At 37.6% G+C, this 24,285-nt stretch overlaps 1 protein-coding gene across 7 annotated transcripts in view; it reads right to left on the bottom strand.

The window, feature by feature from the left end:
* SMYD3 (SET and MYND domain containing 3) overlaps positions 1-24,285 on the bottom strand; it is a 384,781-nt gene that overhangs the window by 164,636 nt on the left and 195,860 nt on the right. The window lies entirely within an intron of this gene.

A 24,285-nucleotide genomic window follows, 5' to 3' on the forward strand; every position in this document is an offset into this window, starting at 1 on the left:
ATGTATTTCTAAATCCAGTTCAGGTACAGCTCCACGTAAACACAGCACTTGATTTTAAGTATGCAATTTAGCACTGCAAGATTGTTTTGCTTTGTGGTGACAGATAGCAGAGAGTAACAGATAAGCTATCATAGTGTACCAAAACTCTGTTTTGGATTTAAGATCGTCATCTGAAAACTTCTAAGCTATTTTGGACAGATCCATGTATAGATTTGAAGAATGAAATAAGGAAAACCACTATTAAACTGGGAAAATTGCATATAAAACTGAAAATGCTCATGCCAAAGCAATAAGATAATGAACTTCTGATATCTCTTCTGTACTGCAGAAGACAAGTAGAATCACAAAGACATCACCAACTTCTATAAAGTTGAGCATATGTTTCTAAAAATGTAGCCAAAACCCAGGCTATGGCAAAGATCAAAAATTATACATGTATTTATTTCTGGAGGTTTATTATTATTATACAAAAGGAAACACCAAAAGCAGTCTTGCGGTAACAAGATTTCTTTATATACCTGTTTAAACTTTATCACTCACATACCCTGAAATCTAAATACGTTATACAGCTGAGCGCAAATGAATGTTCATCCATATACCATGTATGATGACCATGAAATTGGGTACAGGACAGGGGAAAAATTAAGGAAGATTTAGTAGAATCTTAAAAAATGTCCTTTGTGTAAAACCTCTGAGTATAAGCACAGCTGCCTGTCACCAGCTGTCCCAATGTAAAAGACTCACTGGAAGGCATGCAAACCTCACCCGAAAGTCTGGAAGCCCTTTCCCACTGTCCTAAGACCAAAAGGAAGTCTCACTGAAAGCTGGTTTTTTTTTTTTTGTTTTTTTTGTTTGTTTGTTTGTTTTTTTGTATTCCATTTCCAATCCTAAAAATGTCAAGAGAGTTTTGGAAGGAAGCATTACTTAATAAACAAAGACTTGCTTCTTTTCAAATATGTAGGGAAATGAGACTGCAAAGCTCATTCAGCACCCAACAAGAACAATGAGTTCAAAGTCAAATAGAAATAGTGTATGGAACAATTTACATTTAGGAAGTCTTCAAGCTCTTCCAGATCATCGGCGTTGCAGAGGCAGATCACAATTTGATACAGATACTATCAATTCAGAAACTAATCCAAGTTCTGTTCAGATATTATATGAGTTACCATGGTGTAAACTCCTAACAACCCAGTGAAGCCCTGGTGAGAGGCCTGATGGTGGACAGAAGTTTCCTGGCCCCACAAGTGGTTCCCAGGGCAGATGTGTAGCTGCGTCCTCTGCAGAAAAGATCCTAATGAACACCACCTTCAGTAACCTCCTGTTGTCCCTAGGTCTCCTTCAAAATCACAGGACTTAAACGATGGACACAGCAGAGACTCAAGCAACACTGATGCAGCATTTCTCCCCTTGAAACTCTGTTCTGTTCCCAGAAAAGGCAGTTTACATTTTGCCCCGATGCAGGCTGAGCTTGTAAGCTAAAGCTTTTATCTCCAGACAGATCAGCATTGTCTAAATGCATCTGCCACAACTTCTGACGTGACTGGGATGCATCAAACCTATACCACTCACATCCTTAAAAGATGCTGTTAACAAACTGAGATACTTGATTCTAAAATGACCTGGCTGAAATAGAAATACCTCTGTATTTTGTTTATATTTTCCCAAAGCAAATCAAAATATTTCAGCAAAAGTGGATAGGTTCCCATGTGAAAATTCAGTTTTAACAGAATTTTCCTTTTCATTGTAGATACACTGACAGAAGATTCCCAACAAAATATAAACTCCACAATGACTGGAAGCAAATTAGCTCTCTGGATAATCCACTTTGCTAATCATATTTTAAAAAACAATACTAGAAATTGGATCTCAAGTCTAAAAATTAATAATGCATGTTAGAAAACAACAAAAATACTGCTCTTCTTACTAATGCAAACATACTGTAAAATGACAAACACACGTGACTAAAAGTAATAGAAACATCTACTTGAGCAATTGATTGCAATAAGCAATACTTCTCCTAACTCACCTACAAGAAGCAGAGAAATGGAGCAGCAACCCCAACTCTGATCTTCCCAACAGATATCTTGAGGGCTCTCCCAGCAGTTGAGGGTTTCCCCAATCCCCCCAAGAAAAGAAAATAAAGCAAAAAAAAAAACAAAACAGTGATATGGCTAGTGTCTATTCAAGAGTTAGTCATCTTCATGCCTGCAACAGAGGCACTGATGTTTTGGACAAAGGTGGTATTTTAGTAGTCTGGCTTGTCCTCTGTCATATCCTCTTTTTCACTGTTCTTTATTGCCTAAAGTAAACTCCATTTAACGTTGTCATATAAATAACAGTAATTTTAAGCAAAATGTTTATTTGTTATGTATTTTTGATAGCACTAGCTTCCAGTGGCTTTTCTCTGGGACACAACTTTTCTATGTGGTACCAGTAAGTAAAAACAAAAGCAAATGGCAAGCACACCTAAGGCACTTCATGCGAGGTGCTAGCAGGCATTCTGCTACCAGTCCAGTTTATTACAGTATTTCCTAAGACTAGATGCATCTTTTCTGCAACACTTGCTTGTAATTTTGTTCCCCTGCCAACTTGTTTAAACACATCCAGAGCTAATCAAACTTTTGTGTTTGTTTTTGGCTGCTTCCTTATCAAAACTTTACAAAACTTTAATTTCAGCCTCATGAGCCCTGCAGCTGTAAATTAATTGAATAAAATTTACAAACATTATGCACTGATAAAGCACTTTCAAGGCTTTTCCCTTTGCAGTTGACTTAGCTGCTTGGCATGACAGTTTTGCTTGACATGAGTTCAGAGCCTCTGGAAACCTTCCTAATCCCACTCTCCAGGCCTTGTGCCTATTCACAGAACCATGTTAACCCAAATCCAGAAAATTAATAAATCTCAAATGGTTTTAAGCAGTCAGAAACATCCCTTGGTACACATTCCACCTTCTTTACATTACAGGCATCTTTTTGCACAGATAACTCCTACTTGAAAGACCCACGTAGAAACCAATGAAGTCCCCAAAGTTATTAACATTTAATAAAAAAACTCATTTAAGATTATTGTGGGTTGAAGCATAATTGCATTTACTTCAGTCATTCTGAAGTCATCTGTTTTTGTTTCAGTGCAATGTCTAAGTGTCAGTGTTCAAACTAAATCTTTTCAACAAAATTGTTGGATGACTTCTTTTATACTAAAGAGAAAAACAAACAAACAAAACACAAATTTAAAAAAAAAAAAGGCACCTCTGTCCATGTACTAATCTATGAAATCCCCAATCCTCACCATTAATACTAATATTTTTGATGAGACCAGGAAGCGCTAATTTTCTGAGTCTCTTCACACAGCTATTAGTGGTAATCTAAAGATGATTTCTTATGCTCTGTGCTGAAGTAGAAGCAGAAAGCATATATACTTAGAATCATAGAATCATCTAGGTTGGAAAAGACCTTCAATATCAAGTCCAACCATCAACCTGACCTACCGACTCCCATCACTCAATTATGTCCACTTCCAATGGCTTCATGAAATATTTGACTGCATGGTAAAGTTTTTTGTTTTGTTTTTTTTTATATATATACCTTTTATCTGTGTAGCATTTTGAAAACAACTGTCAAGCAGTAATCTTCAGAGGCTACATACAGTAAAGACTACAATAGTCTTTAGGGACTACTTTTAGAATGAAATCCATGAAACTTCTCTGAGTCATTCCTATTAGAGCTTTCATGGGAAGCACATGAAAGTAAATAACCAGGGTGTAAAGAAACGATTTGTTACATGTAGGCATGAAGAAAGGATGCCACTTCACGACAATAACTTTCTCTCACCCTATTCTTTCCTTCATTTTCGTTTGTGTGGAAAATTAACCACAAATGACATGACACTAAAATTATGCCAAAAAACAGAAATACAGAAATGAAAAAAAAATTTTCCAAAAGCACCAGGTGCATAATGAGGGAAGGACCAGCTGTTCCCAGTGGTGATATACCAGAAGAAAGTTTAATAAAACCTTCACGCATGCAGCAAAAGAACATAATTCAAAACAAAGTCCATAACATAAATAAAATGCTGGAATGTATTTAGGCATATAGCAGATGGACAGAATACGAAACACTGTTAATGTTTTGGCAGACTAATCATTATAACAGAATCAGATCATCATTTGCATCAGACCACTAAATGTACAGATGTGATGATGTCATGAAACCCCAAGAAGAATATGTAAGTATATTTCAAAAATCAGATCAGAGCCATTAAATGACACAAAGGAGCATAAAAGAACTATGCTTTTTTAGCTTACCCTATTCATAATTCAGTCAAGTACTATATTTGTCACATATTTCACAGGCAATATTTAAGCAATCAAAACAAAAATAAATGGGGGATGTAGAGGATTTCCAAGGGTACAGTCCTTTCAGTGCCCTATTCCCACAGAAGGAAAACAGAATTTGGACACATTACTACCATTTTTGCTTTGAAAAGCTCCCAGAAATCAACTGTGCCCTTGAGACTAAATTTTTGAAACGCCTTAGACCAATTTCAGGAAGGAAAAAAAAGTCTATATAAACTTAGAGCAACTGGTACAATAATATTCTTGGTGAGACTGAGTACACGGGACACACAGCATCACTGAGCAATGGACACCAGAGCTGAAGCATCCATGGGGAATAGTGTACCAACATTACTCGGCCGACCCTTGGTAAACTAAAGCAAGTCACAGCAAAGAAGGAGAAAAGAAGACTAAAAAGACAATTGAATGTGGGCAAGATTCATAATCCAGTGTTATAACTCAATGTGATGTACCAACACTAACTTTTTAGCTGTTCCTTCTAGCTAGTACAAACTACCCTGCTGATTCCTGAGGGAAAACAAACAAACAAACATTAATAATGTTTATTTTTATATATATAATATGCGGTTCTATTTATATATATAATATGTGGTTCTAATTTTCGTCTATCAAGACACAGTCAAATAGCTAAATCTAATTTAGCCAACACTTATTGCACTAAGGGAGTTGAAATACAAGTTTCATAGAAACATAAAAGTTTCTTCCTTTTGATAGTCATAGTGAAGAATTTTTAGGAAATGCCAGAAATTTTTGCCTTTAATATTCTCTATTTAATATTATTGTCATTTCTGGAAGAAAAATTTCGAGTGGTTCTAGGCATTTTATACAAAGACTGTCTACATTGTGACAGGCACTGATGGAGGCCATGGTAGCCTAGATGATAATTCCTGAAACCTTGATGGGAATTGTATCTGAAACAAAATTAGCAATCACAATGCTTAAAAAGAAGGAGAAAAGAAAGAGAGAAAGAGAGAGAGAGAGAGAGAGAGAGAGAGAGAGAAAGAGAAAGAGAGAAAAAGAGAGAAAGAAAGAGAAAGGGAAAGGAAAAGGGAAAAAAAAGAAAAACAAAAACAAAAAGTCCTACATGCAAGCAGCAAAATATGCTTTTAAAAGATAATGGTTTTGAGTTTGTTTTTAGCTTTGAACGAACTGGTTAACAAGCATGCTCTGCTGTATACCATCTCAGCATCATTCAAAGAGCAACCCTTTTCACACTCTCATCATGCAGGCACCCAATCTCAATTCCTCATGCTGATAATGTGATAGCAGGAAGGTAGGCAAGTTTCTAAAACATCTGAACTGAAGAGCAAGAGCTATGTTGTCACTTCCACGTGGATACTGGGGAAAATACCAAGGCAGGCAATATATTTTATGTATCATCTTCTTGCATATCACTTTATTTATACTCAAAAAACTGCCAAACCAGCTCTTTACGCCTAACATCACAGTCTCCATATCATGTTATATTAGTGGGTTGGCAGGTTCTGCTGTTCATCTATCAATTCTGTATTGGAAATAAAGGCTGAATTTCTTTCTGTTCTACTACTGATGCTGCTGAGCTCTAAGGATGCTGGAGGAAAGGAGCTCCTGACCAGATAAATTCATACATTCATCAATTATATGGTCACTTCAATCCATGTGAGAGCAAAAAAGAGTGTAAGCCTAAACATTCATAAAGTCTGTTGGAGATGAAGACCTCTCCTAAGTACAGTTAACAGGCAATGCTGTTTACACTTTTTTTTCTTTTAAACAGACCTTTTAAAAATCTAATGGCGACACTACACGACAATCTAACATGGAACTCAGTGCAACACTACAGCTCACAACATACAAAATAGACAGATATGTGTAAGTAAGCAGTGGCTCTATCCCTTCAGTTAGAATAAACAAACTTCTAACGAAATGCGATTAAAAAATTTAAATATTGAACTTATAAAGTACATGGATTTAAATATTGAACTTATAAAGTACAAAAAAAACTCTCAGACCTTAATAACTGTGGGAGTTTTGTCTGCTTTTTTTTGTTTGATTGATTTTTTTATTTTTTTTTCAATGTACAGGTCTTACCTAAGTTGTTTTATTATTACAGTGTGTTTTTTCCAACATATGGTTGCCCCTTTGCGTAAAGAACTGATTTGGGGAAATTGGTTATAGATTAAAAGATTTTCTGGAAAAGAAGATACCCATTCTTATTTTCTCCAAGTTTATTTTTATTCACAACATGTGTACAAACTGAAATAATTTAAAGAGGATACAGCAAACAGTTGCCAAGCCACGCAGGGATGATTCCAATAGCAGAAATCCCAGATGAAATCACTTTGTCCAGGCAGGTGGTCAGAAACCACACTTTTAGCCTGTGATCTGTCTTTCCAACCTCAGCAAGTGCCTTCCTGCACCACTGGTGCCACCCTCACGTGACCCTGCGCCAAAGCCTTGTCCCAGCAGGTGTGAACATTAACTTGAAACACAGCAGTTCTCTTCCTTTCTCCATGTTCCAATTTAATTCCCTTGTTCCATGAACAGAACGCCTAATACAGTGCTAAAATGGCATAATTTGAAATATTTCAGAAGATAATGATGCAGATATAAAGATCTGACCTTGCTCTCCAAGATGTGACTGAACTGAGTTAGAAATGAAATCATCCTGTGTTGCTCTGAGAGACGACTAAGAGGAGAGCTAGGGACCCACAAATGGGTGGCACACGGGGATCTGGGGATGCTGCAAGAAACTGAGCACCAAGGACTGCGGAATTCATGGGTGAGAGTCCGAAGGCTTTCCTATGATCAGAAAGAGAGCCACTGCACTGCATAAGCATGCACAAAATGATAGCTAGATTTGCTCTAAATTATTCAGAGAGCAATGCACTGAAAGTGTTAAATTTAAATGAATGCCTACAGAGGCATTTCCCACATGAAACACCAACATAAAGCATTTAAGTCACAGGAGTATTGAAGCAGAGGTAAAATTACACTAAAATTGAAGACCAGGTTTAAAAAAAATGATGAAAATATAACAGGATGGCTCATTTTTCTATTTGTCTGAAGAACAAATAAAAGAGAAACCAGGTGAATGCACTTAGAGCAGCACTGTAAGCCCTGAACGCTTCCAGTCCTGCAACTCAATCTGTGCTCTGACCTTAAAGGGTGAGCACCAATTCCCCAGCCTCACCTCTGCACCTTTAGAAATTATGTTTCAGGTATCTAATATATGCTTTACTCACCATCTTTTGGCCACCCAAGCATCACAAAGAGAATTGTCCTTCAAACAGCAAAAAATAACATTCACTCCACATTTTAAAATGACTGAGTGAAATAAAAACACTGTTTCTCAGATAACTAAAGCAGAAATGAGATCTGTCTTTGGCATGATCAGGGAACAAGAGGACAGCATGTCTTATATGAGCCCCAAAGAGTCTTCAACCATTCCATAACACACCATTTGTGAAGAGAGCAACAGCATCTAATATTCAGTTAAAAATCAAGTAAGAAAGGCAACATACCATTATATAACTGTAAATACTGCAAGAGGGATTGCAAATGTAAAGATCGAAGTCTTTTGCAATTCTGCTGACAGATTATCAACTATTTAATTATTGAGGTCTGTACAAATTATGGAAAGACATGCAAATGTAATTAGGAAGTCTAGCCTTTTAATGAACTAACAAGAAATGCTACAGGTATTCAGACATTTACTCATTGCTGCAAGCAACACTAGAAGCCTTCTCATTAAAAAGTTGGTTTGTGAAGACTTTTTTCAGGTGATGAAAAATGCATGTAAAAAACTAATACAAAATATTATTTCTGCTCATTCTAAACCCTCCTTTTAACCCCCAAAATCAGGGAGCAGTGCTCTGCTTCATTAGACTCTAAGACATGAAGGTGGCAAAAAATCATGGCTCCATACCAGGAACAAAGAGAGAGAGCAGAGTACTACCTGCTAACTTAAAGGGCCAGGCAGAACATCATACTAAGGTCTATTGACAAAGAAAAAAAAGAGAAGCCCAAAGTCCAGTACAGACCACGGTCCAGCTCCCAGAATTTAGGCTGTAGCAAAGCAAATGGCAGTGATACTTTCCATATATCCCACTCATGAACTGAAATATTCAGTGTTAAGCCTATCTTGACCACATAAAATCAAATTAATTAGACTGTAGATTTAGTCTATGGAGGAGTAGAGGAGTCCCAGAGAAGTCCAATTCTCTGGGACTTTATGCACCCAAGGGTGCATTCTCTTGTTCACTTCAGAGTCTTAAGAAGGTTGCCCCAGCTCCTCTCGTGGATTTCTGTGTAAATAAAAAGTCTAGGAGAAAACCTTACTGAGACTAAGGGGTTTGATGGCCACTGTGTGATAGAGAAAAACCTGCTTCTATCAGACAGCAACAAGAGTTAACAAGAAGAAAGAACACGTACCAGAAGCAACTGAGCTACTTCCTTCCTCCTTCTCTCAACCAGGGCGAAAGTCCTGAGAAATCATTTATTTCCTTCAGCACCTGTGACATAAAATTGCTCACAGACTATTCACTCAGGTTGCAACAGGGGAAGGAGTGTGTTGCAGGCCATATTATACACTAGTTACATCCAACTCTTTCAACATTCGTTCTGGAACCTCTTTTCCTTCTTTTTATTTACATGAGCATTTTGGAGTCATCAACTTTACTGTGATGTTACTGAAGGAAACCTGACTTTCTTCATCATAATTTGCCTCAGCACAATAATGTGTTCAAACAATCAAAGCTGAATGACGTTTCCCAGATATAATCAACATAAATGTGCAATCTCCATCCTTGAGGACATCTCACCTGTGAAAGTCCCTGGCCAGCCTGATCTCCCTGACCCTGACTTGAGAAGGGGTAGGACCACACAATCTCTGGTCCAGAGGTCCACTCCTCTGATCTAGAGGTTCCTTTCAATTGCAAAGTTGTCTGTGATTCTATGATTGATACAAATATATTTATATACTCAATGCTTTTCACAACAATATCAGCACAGCACGCTTTGGCATATATAATATTTCCATACACTAAATGAAACACAATGCAGCTTGCATTGTTATAACAGAGGAACTAAACAGTAAAATGTTCAATGGAATCTTTTTTGTTACCTGGTTTAATATGGTACAGGCCTTATATCAACGACATTTTCATAAAGGTTTTTGGGCTTATAAACTTCAGAATGTCTTTTCCATAACATTTTAACTTCAACATGGATAAAGAATACCAGGGTTTAATTTTGCAAGAATATATTCTATTCTCTAATTAGATCTCTTTGAGAGTTATAAACAATATTGACAACTTTTGTTCTTCAGTATCATCAGTGGCTGCTAATACCAGCATCTTTTCACACCAAGATCAATTCTAATTCTGTTGCGTCAAATTAAAAAACAAACTGATGCATAGAAATTAAAAACAACCACAATAACAACTGTTACCTGAATTTGAAGTAATTATAAGGCAGAAATAAGCAATTATTGATTGAGTCCCATAATACTGAGAACTTTCCATAGCTAACAGTGACCCAGGGATATAAGCATAAATGCTCATAATAAAAGCAAATCAATAATCAGCCTTCTGGTTTCCTAGCAAACCTTGGCTTTTATTTCGATGTTGCAAATTTTATGATGCTAAGGTGATTTTGCATTTATGCATTTTATGATGCATTTTTACAATGCAGTATGTGTAATTTAGCTTGGAATCCATAAAACCCTCACATAAAATCTCAGCTCCTCACATACCCCATTTTATATTAATATTTTTAGCAGCTACCTAATATTCACTTTACGAGTCCTAGACCTGACAAACCAATTAGGGAAGGTAACCTTTTGCTACTGCTCTGACATAAAGTATGTCTCAGTACACAGATGCAGCTATTGCTGGATGAGTACAGCTTTGCTACCTCAAGAGCTTCAACAGCAACACTCGGAGCCTGTGGAATGAGCATCTGAACAGAAAAAAAAAAAAGGGGGCCTGAAATCTCTACTCTTCTCTTGGCCCTCTCTGATCCAGTACAAACCATGGGCTTGAATAGATTAGGACTGGAAAATGAAAATCACCTTCACACTCAGGAACAGCAAACAGCCTGAGCTCCTACCCAGAGTCTTATAATAAGTATGGAATAACTGTGTGACCCTCACCTCACTGAAGCTGATGAGGACTCTTCTGTGGGTGCAGATTAACCATGTAAAGAAAGCATTGCAGGTTTGTTTCAGCTACTGCAATTTCCAATCATTCATCTTAAAATATATAAGGCCAAATCCTAAAACTCACAGATTTTTACCTCTAAGAGAGGTGCTCAGAACTACAGAACCAGTATTTCTAGTGGGTTTGCAACCTGAATAACTCTACAACACAACCGCTGACAATGACTCTTCGATGAGCGGGAGTTAGATGGAGGTGGACAAAACAATTCAAAATCTGTATATATTGACATTGGCTGATAATTTAACTCTCCTTCCTTCATCCTAAAATTTTCTTTTTGCAAATGATTACCAAAAAAGCAGCTGTAAAACACTGGTGCTATGTCAAGCAGGAAGAGCCATCAAGAAGCAGAAACTGTGAAATTCCCCTGCTCCTCCTCTCACCAACATGTGCATTGTTGTCCCCAGATATAATATAAATAACCAAAACAAGGCCTGACAGGGGGAATTAGCTCAGCAATTTAAGCACCTCTACACTTAAGTCACTGTGAACTCTTTCTGAGGAATGTAATGCGTACTAATTCTTTGTAGTCACTCAATTAGGATAATCTCAACAGTACCAAATAGAATAGAATTAAACAGAAAATGTTTTGGGGATCTGATCATTTAATCATCATTTGTAGCTCAAAGTATTGATTTGTTACTTGTACAGTTTGCTAGGTCATGGATGAACAAAAGGCCACTGTGAACGCCGATAATGTTAAGATCTAATATACTGCAAAACAAAAGATTTGAATTTAGACATCTTAGCACTTTCCACAGGAACATAATTTTAAAAGCTAGAAAATTAAATGAAGAAAAGATATTTGTTTAATAATTTATGGAGGTCTCAGTAAAATCAATAATTTGAACTAAAAAATATTCATCAGATGAAATGAGAAAATAGAAAAATCCTAAAGAATCATTTTTTTTTAATAAAACAACAAACCCTACATTGTATCTATCAGAATTTGAAATTTCTAAGTTGCTAAATCAAGTAATTTAATTTGCTATTACGCCATAAATCAACTAATGAAAATCTGTAAATATTACATAATTTTCAGTACAAATCCTGCATTATCATGAACTTATACTAGTATGCTAACCTACCCCCAAATAAATATGTAAATGCTAGTATTACTTAATGGCAAATTCTATTGAATTAAACAACGTTAAGGTTTCAAATTAGTATTTTCCTGGATCTAGAAATGATGGACATAATATAACTTCTGAGAATCTGGATGACTCCAAAACAAACTTCAAAATAGTAAAATGCAGTTTTCAGTATTGAATACAAATGAGAATATCTTTGGACAATCCTACAGAAAGAAAAGCGTATCCTCATCATCTATTTTTATAATTCAAAACTATAGAATGCAGTGAATTGAAAATGAGAGCAGAAAATGAAGGCAATGATTATATATTCACTGCATGTGGAGAGCAGCCCTTTTAATAAAGCTTTCATAGTCCAGCTGAGCTGATTTCCTCCACTAAATTACATTGTTGTTTAGAAATAGTTCTGGCAAGAGCCAAATAGATGCAAGAAAATACAGTAACACAAGCAATTTTTATATATATGTATATACATATAATTTGGTAATTAATACAGCTCCACAGAAATCAAAGTAAATAATAGTTGAAAAATCCTATTACAGCTGTGAAGAAGTTTGAAACCACAATATACTGAACTACCCACACTGGTGCACAGATGCAATTATGATACCTAAGTACTTAAGTATTATTCATAGCAGTAGCCACCAGCTCACCTCTCTGGCAAAGTAAGACAAATGTAGCCTGGGAAAAGAGATTCCCAGTGTAATCACCCACTGAGAATCCAAAGGGCAACTATAACTTGGAAGCTGTGTAAATTACACCAAACAGATGGGTAAAGCTAAACCAAAATACAAGCTGCCTTTCTACCAGTAACCCTTCACACAGCAGTGAGGACATGGGAAACTTGCCTACGTGCCTCTGAGAAAAATACCATTTTTCTAGCCTCTTGTTCTACTATAATACTTTTCTTTTGCAGACTCATGAAGTCTTCCCTTGAACTATTTCCTTTAATGAGCAGTAACTGATGTCCAACAAATATATTAGATGTCTCTAATCAGCTGATAGAATCATTATGTCTATTCTACTAATGGTGCCCTGGATCAAACCATTATAGCACCTCAGAAAGATAAGGAAAGAAAAGGGAAGTTGTTGCCAGGGAACACAGGATTAGTTCACTGCTGCTTGAACATACACTTACACAGAAGTACTGGCTGTATTAGTCTCACAGAAGGAAAAAGAGGAGGGTCAAACTGGATATATCTTTTGGAAGAGTAATCAGAACAATTCCACCATAAAGATGACTTCACAATATACAGGGAAGAGGTTGAATTCCCTTCCCTGTAATAATTACAGTAATATACATGCAATTCTTGCTACCACTGTACATTATTTAAAAAATGAATTACTCTCAGTTCCAAAGGGGAAGTATTATCAAGAGATATAAAAGTACTACTTCAAAATCAAACAGAAGGATCTTTTCCAGTTGTATAAAAAAAATCAACTTCAGCAATCATTATCATAAAGATTGTTTTTTATTGTTCTTTTGCAGGTAGTGAAATACGTGGCTAAAGCGCTGTCTGCACAACAGTTGCTAATGCTCAAGAGAGACTTTCTGCCATTCTGGTTTGAAGCTCTGCATCACTATCCTGAGGGAAGCATAGATAAAAGCAAGACACCAGTGAATCATTAGGCAAACACACCTACCTACAAAACCCCTAACTATCCAGTGCAGGCACGTCGTATGGACATTGAGCTTTGAAATTAATAAAACATGTCTTATGGGATGCTACAGTACAGCAAACCAAATGACTACCACTGACATTAAAAATGGACTGCCTTTTGTACTTAGTATTACTTTTTCCAGCTTTGTCTATGAACAGTGATGCATTACACAAAGTCATAGGATTTTAATATACCTTGAAGTGCCTTTTAATAGTCTTTATAATCAGCCCTGTGCCAGCAGGAAAGATGCAAATTGTGAAGGGCGCCCAGGGTCAGGCACATGCATTCATAACTGTGTTATGCCATTTCTTGTCTTCTCCAGTTTCTCAAGGTTTGAAAAACTTAGGAGTGGGATTCAGAAATGAAGAGAGTGAACCTGCATAATAGTATGAAGCTTGATAGCTGCCCCTTGGCATATCTTTACCTTGCCAGGGCCACAAGGAGTTTGGAAGGGCATGAAGCAAGAGAGGCTGTGGAAAAAGTATCACAAAGCAGCACAGAAGTGCACCTGTACCTATGCAGGTAGGCTAAGGCAGGCTCTGGATCCAAAATTAGTCTGTACATCTGGGGACAGAGGAGTAGGTCAAACTCCTTCCGTGCTTCAAATATACCTATGCTGCTATTATGTCCCCAGTGATTCACTGAAACAAGCTCTACTACACATTTAGTTCTTTAAACCTTTCCTGACATGTCAGACCCACCAGTGGAGGAAGAGCCGCTCTGAAGAAAGCCTTTTCTCTCTCACCGAGGGTTGGTCTGGGCCTTGATGCCTTCTGTTATGTTCAGAACAACGTGGTGATGTAGCAGGTGATATCCAGTGAGCTTTAAAAGTTTCTGCTGAGCACACCCTCTCTGGGGCTGTGTTGATGACTTTACAGCACGTGCTGCTGCTGGGCCACCCCGATGTTTCCAGCAGGACACACAGCTTGTGCTCCCTGCCTGCATGCAGGCTTGGCCCAAACAGAGCTGGCAGCAGCTAGGGTGTCACTGTGGAGCACAGTGACAGCAGCACTGGCCGTGACACGAACCCCTGTGGCTGTGACAAGGATCACTGCAGCGGCCTGCTGCAGGGCTGCTGGCAGAAACCAGAGTGGAGCTCAGCAACACTTGTTCTGCAATCCCTGAGAAAGACATGTTTATCTAGGAGGAGTTTTTCTAGCAAACCTAGAAATCTCAGAAGATAGGTATGTCCCCTTGAAGTTTTGTGGCTAACACCCCCAAGTTGGGTTACAGCCCCATCATGCTTGGAGTGCCTAGGTAAATGCACAGGAGTACATCAACAAAAATGTTAATAAGGCCAAATTTAAACTGATGGAAGAAGAGCAGTGGGATTTATTTCTGAACTTCAGGAAGACTTCTTTCCGTCAGCCCAAGACTGCTCTAGGGCTATTGCCATTGATCAAGCTCTCCAGCAGTCAAATTTTCCAATGGCTCTTCTAGCACTTCAGCTGGAATTGATTTCAATGTCCAAAACCAGCAGTCAATGAAGTGAAAACTGTATGATGTACACAGAAGGAGATTGGTAAGACAGATTTCATCCTGAGAGAAGGAATCACTCCAAGGTAAATGGATGACTTGGTCTTGATCAGCACTGTGCAGGATGGACTCATCTGCTGCCAATCACACCACCGACCTGTGGAGACCAAAATAGCCCCCGGACACAAAAGTTCACTGCAAAGGTTCTTCTACTTCCTCTGTATAAATGTCAGGTAAATCTAAACATGTTTCTACAACACTGTAAATATCAGCTCCTGCTGAGCACTACGTCTGCAGCCTTCCTCCATAACTGCAGGAACTGGAAAGGAGTGATCTACAGCCTCCAAGCTAAAGGTTTTACCCAAAGAGGCAGAAAATATGCAATGCATATAGTATGCTATTTAAATTTACGTTCATCTCTACAAACACTTGAGAACATTGTCTGACTGTCCCCAGGTAAAATATTTTTGAGAGAATGAAGGAAAGCTTTTTCATTTCTGGGGGGAATGCCCAGAACTGCAAGCTGTGGAAAGACTTGCCTTTTCTTTTTTCTTCTCAACATAACAACATACATTTTTCTAGTGTTGCCCCCAAGAATATTCAGGCATAATTGAGAAAAAAAAACTAAACTCATTTATGCTATATGTTGTTGTGAAAGGGTACTTTAAAGGCAAGTTTTGTTCTGCTACCTTTAAAAAATATTGTCAATATTGTTTGGGGTTCAGTGATATGGAAAAATTAGAGGACAGGACATGCATGAAAGGACATGTATTTGTAACTCTAAGGTTAAGGTCTTGAGGTTTTAAGCTATTTTTTTAAAAGGCTAATGTTTTGTCCCACTTAGACTGGTATGGAACTAAGCTAGTCACTACTCTTTTGTGGAGATTCTGTAACAGAGGTAACAAATCTGCTTTTTTACTTCAAAATGTAGCTTCCCTGACAAACACCTGCTTTCAGAGGCTTATCATACATGGCTAGTATTTGAAAATACTGCTATATTTGACACAAAGAATGAATATGCAGAAGAAACTGATTTGGTTTTGCGTTTTTTGTTTTGTAGGGAATCAGCACACATTTTAGTTAAATACAGTTGGCTTGTGTTTAATTACAAATGCATAAAACAATATAGAAGTTACCAAACTCAAATATTATATTAACTACTTGTAACTATAAATGGTTTCAATTTAAGAATATCAATCTAAATAGCAAATCCACAAAGCAAGTCCTTTCAGCTTACTAAATAAAAATACAATGATGTGACACTACCAGCAGCGTCACAAGGCAGTGAGTAGGAAAACAGCAAATCATGGACTGCCAACAAGCAGCCAGCAGCCAACATGCTATCTTCATGGTCAGGAACACCCTCAGCTGCCTGTGCAGGCAAAGGGAAGCCACCTGTGATTTCTATCTTAGCACTCAAGGCAGCAGGTGTGACTGCAAAGGCTTTCAGGTGAAGGAACACCGAGCTCCAGCCTACTGCCCACACAAGGTTACCAGAGCAAATCTTCCCCTGTTATTATGTCTTTTTCTTGCTTGCTTCCTTGCATTGTGTTGGAAGATTTGCTGTCAACAATCTGTTATCATAAGAGCTCATTTGCCATTATTTTCTCAATAATTTTGTACAGCTATAAGAAGCTGTACGCAAAGAAATCACTGTGAGAAACAGCCTAAACTGAATGCTGCTTCCTGATCAAATATCAGCCCATTCTACCTCCTTCTCTACAGCAAGATGGGAGGTTACGTTTGCTGAAATAAAGAAAATACAATTTCAGCTAACAGTATTGTTCATTTTTGTTTATTTTGGGAGCTAGGAAAGGCACAGTATGTTCTTTAGGTGGTTTGGGTTTTTACAACATTACTGTATACAATAAAAACAGACTCTCTCAAGGGTAATTAATACTATCTGGTTCAACTTTCAATCTTCCACCATAATAAAATTCTCACTTTAGGGTGTGTTTTTTTTTTTTTTTTTTTTTTTTAACACATGTACCCACAAATGTATAAAGTACTGGACAGCAACCATACAGAGTATTTAAATCATGTGCATATACATTATAATCCAGTTCCTAATGTGGATCAGTAGGATCAGTCATGAATTTGCAGTTCTGGGAGGTAAACTGAGGTGCAGTTTTCTTCATTTTCTTTAACATTACTGTATAGGCTTATACACAGTCTCCACTATTAGGGCTTGATGTATTGGCAGCTAACAAGAACTTAGTATGATATATTTATTGGAGGCTCTTTTATAAATGCATTCCATGCTTAGCCTTGTGTTCATGGCAATTTCCATGTTGAGTGCTCAAGGAAGTCTAGACGAATTTCAGGGTGAAGTGAACCAGATAAGTTAGTTTTGATGATGAGGTTAAGGAACGACCTCTAACTGAAGCAAAGGTAGAATCCCATCATGAAAACCCCACCCCTATACAGAAGCTTGCCTTCAGCCCACTTTTCCACACAAGACCAGAAGCCTCCTTAGCCATCCAGGTGGACCTGGCAATCACCAAGAGTGAACAAGAGACCACCACTGGGCTCAGTTCCATGAGCTCCTCCATAGAGCCCTGAAAGGCCACCTCTCTATTTGTGTAGACCTTCCTCCTCCCTCCAGCTCCATGAACATTTGCATGATGTACAACCACCATTTTTCAGTCACTAAATGTCAGTTTTTAACTTATAAAAAACCAACACTTTTATTTCAGAATAATGGGCTATAATAATAAAGCATCCATCATCTATCTTGTAAACTGGGAGCTGGAACCACTTGGTCATTTAGTTAATGGGTTCAAATAATGAGAGTTAACCAACAAAAAACACACCATAACAAATACATTAGATTAAAGCTGCTTTTCATGTCTTGCCAGGCTTTTCTTCCCTGGCTTAAATTAAAATTTGCAAATATAAAGAGTTTAATAAATGTATGTCTGGCTTGGGGCTAGCATGTAAGATAAACAATATCGCTCACACACACAAAAAAGATGCATTCTTTCGCCTTCTTTGCCTCAGTTCAAACTCCTATGTCTTATAAGATTTCATATTGTATTACCAAGTAAGAATATATGCTGCAAATTGGAACTATGCCAATTTAACTAAGTTTTAGTATGTGGGGACCCTGTACATTATATACACTTGTTATAAAAATAATTAAGGTGTATAGAATGTACTTTTTAAAAAATATGCTGCACGCATAACCAGAAATAATATTTATTTTGTTGAACTTTTTCCTTAGGCCTGGATCTTCCAAATTTGCACCACATAGACTCAGTAGGTGGATCAGCCAACAAATTAGATGTTTGCAACCTTCACATTAAACAGTGGAAACATCTGTAATTTCAAAACTTCGCAGAATGAGACACTGAGTTTCTAAGGTCAGCTTAGGAGCCTTCTAAGGTCCTTTCTACGGTCATCTTCCAAAGAACCCTCTTCTAAATAGTATTAAACAACATATACTCAGGTATGATGTTGCATGAATGCATACATTCATTTGTGCAATGCTCTTTCATTTTGAATGTGCCAGTACAATTCCAGTTAACACAGATAAAGTAAAATAGCTTAAGTTTTTCATGCTTCCAGAAAACTGATAAGTCGTATGTGATGCTGGCATTTCTCCCCCTAAAAGAGATTTAGCATCTAACCTGAAAATACTTTCCTAACACACCTAACACTGCTTTAAGTATACATAACAAGCCAAACCCTTTTGTTAGAAACAAGAAATTATATCTAAATCTAGAGACAGCAGCCTGTTTATACTGGCCAGTGAAATAAAGACAACAAAAAAAGCTTTTGTTGAAGAAAAAAAAAAAAAAGAATTATAAAATTTCATACATTCACCTAAATATATCTACATCATTTCTGCATAAGAAATGAAACACTGAGTTGTGTTGTACTACTGAGTCCTTCCTTCTCTTCAGGTAAGCAGGAGTATAATCTTACAGATAATGGAGATTTTTCCTCCTAAAACCACTGTTGAGAATCTTAGAAGGCTACGAACACAAAAATAACAGTACCAACTTTATCAGTAGGCTTTTATAGACTGACCTCTGTTCAGATAGGAAGGTAACAGACTCAGCAGACTTTCAGACAGCACAGAGCTAGGGGAAATAGCTGACATGGTGAATGCCAGAGCCTCAATCCAGATAGATGTCAATACATCTGAGGACTGGCCCAACAGAAATGACAGGACTCTCAATAAGGAAAAATGCAGAATCCTGCACCTGGAGTGGAATAACCCCATAGGGTGATAGAAACTGAGAAGTAACTTAACGAGCAGCAGCCTTTAAGAGAATCTAATGTTACAGTAGGCACCAGGCTGCAACACTGAGCCCTCACTACAAACAAAACAAATTGCTCACTGAATGGCATTAGAATGACCATGGCCAGGGAAGCTAGGGGTGAGGCAGACCCTGGAGACCCTCAGATCAAAAGGGATCCAGAGAAAGGTTCAGCAATGGGCCACCATCTGCATGCCCTATGTGGAGAGGCTGAGGGACCTGAGCACAGTAGGTTTGGTGAAGAGGAGACCACAGGGCAATTTAATAACTGCCTACAACTAATTGAAGGGCAATTATTAGAACAACAGCATCAAACTCCCCCTAGTAGTGCCAGACAGCACAGCTAGGACATCAACCACACCTTGCAGCTTCTGAGGTTCGAGATGGACAGATGGAAAAATATTTTGCCTGGTGGGGTAGTGCAGTGCTGGTACAGATCATCAAACAGGCTGAGAGTTTCTGTCCTTAGACAGGCTCATCCAGAGAAAATAATGGCTGATCTAGATTACCACTTTGCTCAACAGAATTCAAACCTATTCTCAGCACTGACTTAAGTTTCTTTCTTTAAAGGAAGTTTCTTCCTTTAGAAAGTCTCCCTAACCACATAACAATGTGTATCATTCAGCAGAGGCCCAAACAGCAGCCTTCACCTCTAAAATGGAGTAAAATGCAGTTACTTTTTTTTTTTTTTTTTAAATGGATTTTGTGAAGATGAAAGGCAGAAGCTGGGGAAAAAGCACCAGAAAGCCCATCACAAAGTAACCTTAACACATAACTGAGACACATTACCGAGATCCTCACTGACGTGGAGCTGGGGAACAAGGGCTCGCCCCGGTGCTGCAGAGCCACTGGCCGCTAGCACCTCACAGCTGCTGCCTGCGGCCCAGCCCTGCCCTCTCCTCCCCTCATAACCCCTCACGCATTTCTCTGGAGGCAACAGTCACCAGTGCCTAGGTATACTGCTTCTGATTCATGACCTGGTACGGTTTGCAAATAAGCATGCAGTACTATTTAAAGACGCAACCTTCAATAACCTCGGACACAGCATATCACACAGTCCACAGGCGTTCTGCTGGGGGGCCACCCGGTGTGGCTGCCACACTTGGGATCATGTTCTATGCTCAGGAAAAGAAAAGAGGTCCTTGTAAGCATTGTCCAAGAGAAGAAGTCTATATCTGTTCAGTGGATCAGTGAGCATCCTAACTTTGAAGTGGGAAATAACAAACGGAGAAATCAACCAGCCCTCATTTAGAAATTTTTTAGTACAGGAAACGAGGAAAACCAACAACAACCTCAGCAACAAAAGAAAATCCAACACAGAGGAAAGCTGAAAGGCTGAGGATGTCCTGGATTCCTTCCAACAGGCAGGCATGCTTCCTGCTGCTCTAACTGGGTAAAGGTGCTTGCTTGCAAATTCAGAAAGTGTGTTGCCATCAATAAACTGAAGCTGGACTAACAAGCTTTGATGCAAATGCTCTGTTTGGTCCCTTAATTAGTGAGAGGAAAAAGTAAAAACCAGCAAAGCAAATCTCTGTGCAGCAGATCACAGGTATGTGTCTTGTGCAATACGCAAATATTTATCCTGTACCCACTTTCAAATACTTCTTGGCCATTTTAAACTCTCAGCACTTGATCTAACTCAAACAAACATTGGTAGGCACAAAACTGGTCCTTGCGCTGAGATCAAAATAAACATCTGACTTCACATGCAAATCACATCATAAAATCTTTTTTTTTTTTTTTGAATTTAAGCATAATGGGTAATTTAAATCCAATACTGTCTAGCTGAAATTGTTAATGGAAAACTATTCAAAAATTCTTTAAAATTGATTATCTAAATACCTGAAATATTGCTCAGCCTTTTTTTTTTTTTTTCTGAAGACAGCAAGGATGGAAATGTTCATTTGATGGCAGAGAGTTTCAAGGAGTTTCACTTCTAAATATTTTTAAACAAATTACAACAGAATTTCCAAAACTCATTTTGAAAGTTTAAAAGTTCAGGCCAATTCCACTCTCTGTGGTAACAACTAGAGTTTCTGAAAAGAGAATTAAAAAACACAAATGGCTGATTCATTGGATTTAAAAGTTTTGGGAACATTAAAGGCAGATAAAAAAGTGAATGAAAGCAAAATAAAGGGGGGGGGGGAGGGAGGAGGGGGATAGGGTTTTTATTTTGTTCTTTAGCCCCTTGAAAGACTTTTTTTTGAAATGATCAATTTTCACAGCAATGTTCCCATTTGATGGCTTTTTCTTTTTAAATGCTTCATTTACAGTATTAATAAAAATGGCCATTTATAAGTAATTGAGCGTGTCAAAAGACAAGGCTTCAGGGGCATCAGGTACTCAAGCATGAATCACACTACTTTAAAACATCCAGAAAGTTGCCTGGTATTTTATAGGGCTCCAATGCTTCTGTTGAGATGCACCACTGAGAAAGTACCAGATACTTGGTACTTGTTCCAACAGTGACCCCTTCGGGAAGAAAAAGGGGCAAAATCTTGCTAGTAAAGGAAAACAGAGTCAATTTCAGCAGTGTTCAGCTTGTGCCAGGGCACTGCAGCACTCGGGGGATGCAGCATCCCCAGGAGCACGGCGGGCCCAGCAATCAGCCACCACAGAACAGACATTTTCAGTACAGAGCCACCAATTTCTCATGGTGTCCACAGGCACGAGAGCACTCTGCTGCCGCTTTACCACAAACCGGAGGTATTGAGAACAGAAGAAAGTCAGGTGGCAGAGTTGAATATGCGTTTCATTGTGTGACCACAATTACTGCACGTGGCCTGGTGCCTGAACACAGCATTTTCTGTGGGCCTGAGACAAGTCCCTCTTCCATGTTACCATTCAATCAGCAGAATCATTGTTTAGCAGTGTTTCTGCTCTATATTAACCTCAAGCTGAAAGTTGCTAGAATCACATTTAAATCTTCCGTATGTAACGTTTCCAAAGTCGTCTCTATTTCTCTTCATTTTTAGAACCTGATTTATTCATTGTAAGTCAGATCCTCATGGTTTTAGGGAATTAAGGTGCCACACTAGTAAGGAGGCAGAAAACACAATAAGGCATTAGTTTCCCAAAATATCCATATTTTTGCTCAAACTAGACATGGATGATTTGTTCAAAGTAGAGAAGGAGCTTCCTCTGATACACAGATTAGATAGAGGCTTGATTCATTTCCTAGTTGCGGCAGACATGCTCATAACTCATCCTGTTGGGATGAAGTCATTTCTACCAAACAGGTAGAGAATTGAGGCTGGAATATTACAAATTCCATCCAAACATGTCAGCTCTGAAATGGTGAATGAAAACGGGTACATGAAACAAGTCTTTCCTAAAGATCAAATCCCAAACAACATCTTGTAAAGGAAGCAATGCATTTTCTTATTTGCGCTACTGTAAAATTGCTGTATGCATTATCGCAGCAGTTTCTCCCACTATTTTATGATCGCTGCAAGATTCAAAATCCACGTGGAATGTTATGGAGAAATGTTGGGGCTAGTGTAAACAAGCAAGCCCAAACGTTAACATAAATGCTTTACTAATACATAAACACAATTACAGTTTGGAAGACAAGGAACTGAATTTAGAGTGCTATTTGGTCAGAATAACCTGATTAAAGACAATGAAGACATAAAGTGAATTACATCTAATTAGTTCCACAAAAAAATAAGCAACCACTCCAATTCTAAGACTGAATCATCATTAAAATTAGAAAATCTCTGCTATTGAAACTTAACTCACAGTGTTTAAATTAGGTGCAGTTCACTTAGAATTTAACAGTCATCTTTGCGAATGGACCATAGATTATTAGGTATAGGAAAGTATCTCATACAGTGTGTGACACCAGATTCAGCATTTCTTTTCCTGTCACACACATCCTATATATTAAATAATGAAGCTAAAGTATAGTTTCTCATGGGGTTCATTTCATATAGGCACTATATTTTGGAAAGAATGAGAAAATATATTAGCACCTCTGAGACAGTCCTTACATAAAAAGTAACTTTATGAAAGTATTTAAAAAAGAAAAAGAAAAAAAAGCAAATAACCCTTCTAAAAGAAGTTTAAAAATCCTTCACCTTCAAAAATCAAATTGTGTGTTCACTTTTGGAAAGAAACATGAGTGGAATGGAGGAAGTGAAAATAGGGAATAGCTTTTTAAGACTCTCACACTGGAGTTATCTGAAGTATATAATATCTCAGACTTATCTTAAAATCTGAAGGACTATGGCAAACTACAGCATCTTGAGGAGATAATTTTACATAGGAAGCAAACAACAATATACTCACATTTTACTGGGGGTACTTCAAAGAAATCCTGGGGCACTTGAAAGAAATCAGATGAAGTGATCAGGGTCAGCTAGCATGAGCATCAGAGCTGAGTCTAGAACTAGCACTTCCCAAGCTCCATTTCAGAGCTAGGTTCTCAAGCCTAGTTATGCACATTTATACATAGATGGAAATTCAGTTTCCATCTTTTTATTAAGAATTCATAAGTAGACTTATTGCTGACATATCCTGAATTAACATTTTTGAAAACCCAAGTCCTTTTTTAAACACAGAATGAGTTTGGGCAAGGAATAGCTCAAAATTCCCCTGAAATTAATTATTCAATTCATTTTCTTTACAGAGTCTACTGTGAACTGTATGTAATGCTTTAGAATTCAAAGGTAACAATTCTTGTAAATGTTAGTATATGAGACTCACAGGCCCTGATCCCATTAAAACCGTATCAAATATAAACACTGGAAATAACATTAGAGAAGTTTATAGGATTTTTTTTTTTTAATATAATGGTAGAAATAATTTATTGGGAAACTAAAACTTCTTGTTGATTAAGATTATAACGAATACCTCCATACTTTTGGGGAAAGACCAGTCAATGCTATTTTCTTTAGGTGAGACTAGCAATGTCAGTGGGGATAAGAAAAAAATAAATGAATTAAAGACTTTTTTTTTCCAAAAGCAAAATTGCTACACTCAAACCTTTCTACTTTCTGAGAACTTCCATTTTTTTTTTTCTCATTGTTTTACTAAGAATCTCATTCGCTATCAAACGTGATTTCTTACAAAGAATAATAATTTTGGTCAACACGCACATCTAAGAAAATAAAGACATTTCTGTAACAAGCATCATGAGCAGAGTATGTTTAAGTTTCTCAAACAAAAACAAAACAAGTCTGATTGAATTCAATGAAACATTTTTTTTTTTTGAGTAAACAACAATTTTGAAAAAAATCACA

Source organism: Cygnus olor, chromosome 3 (genome assembly GCF_009769625.2).
Source record: "Cygnus olor isolate bCygOlo1 chromosome 3, bCygOlo1.pri.v2, whole genome shotgun sequence".
Taxonomy (NCBI): domain Eukaryota; kingdom Metazoa; phylum Chordata; class Aves; order Anseriformes; family Anatidae; genus Cygnus; species Cygnus olor.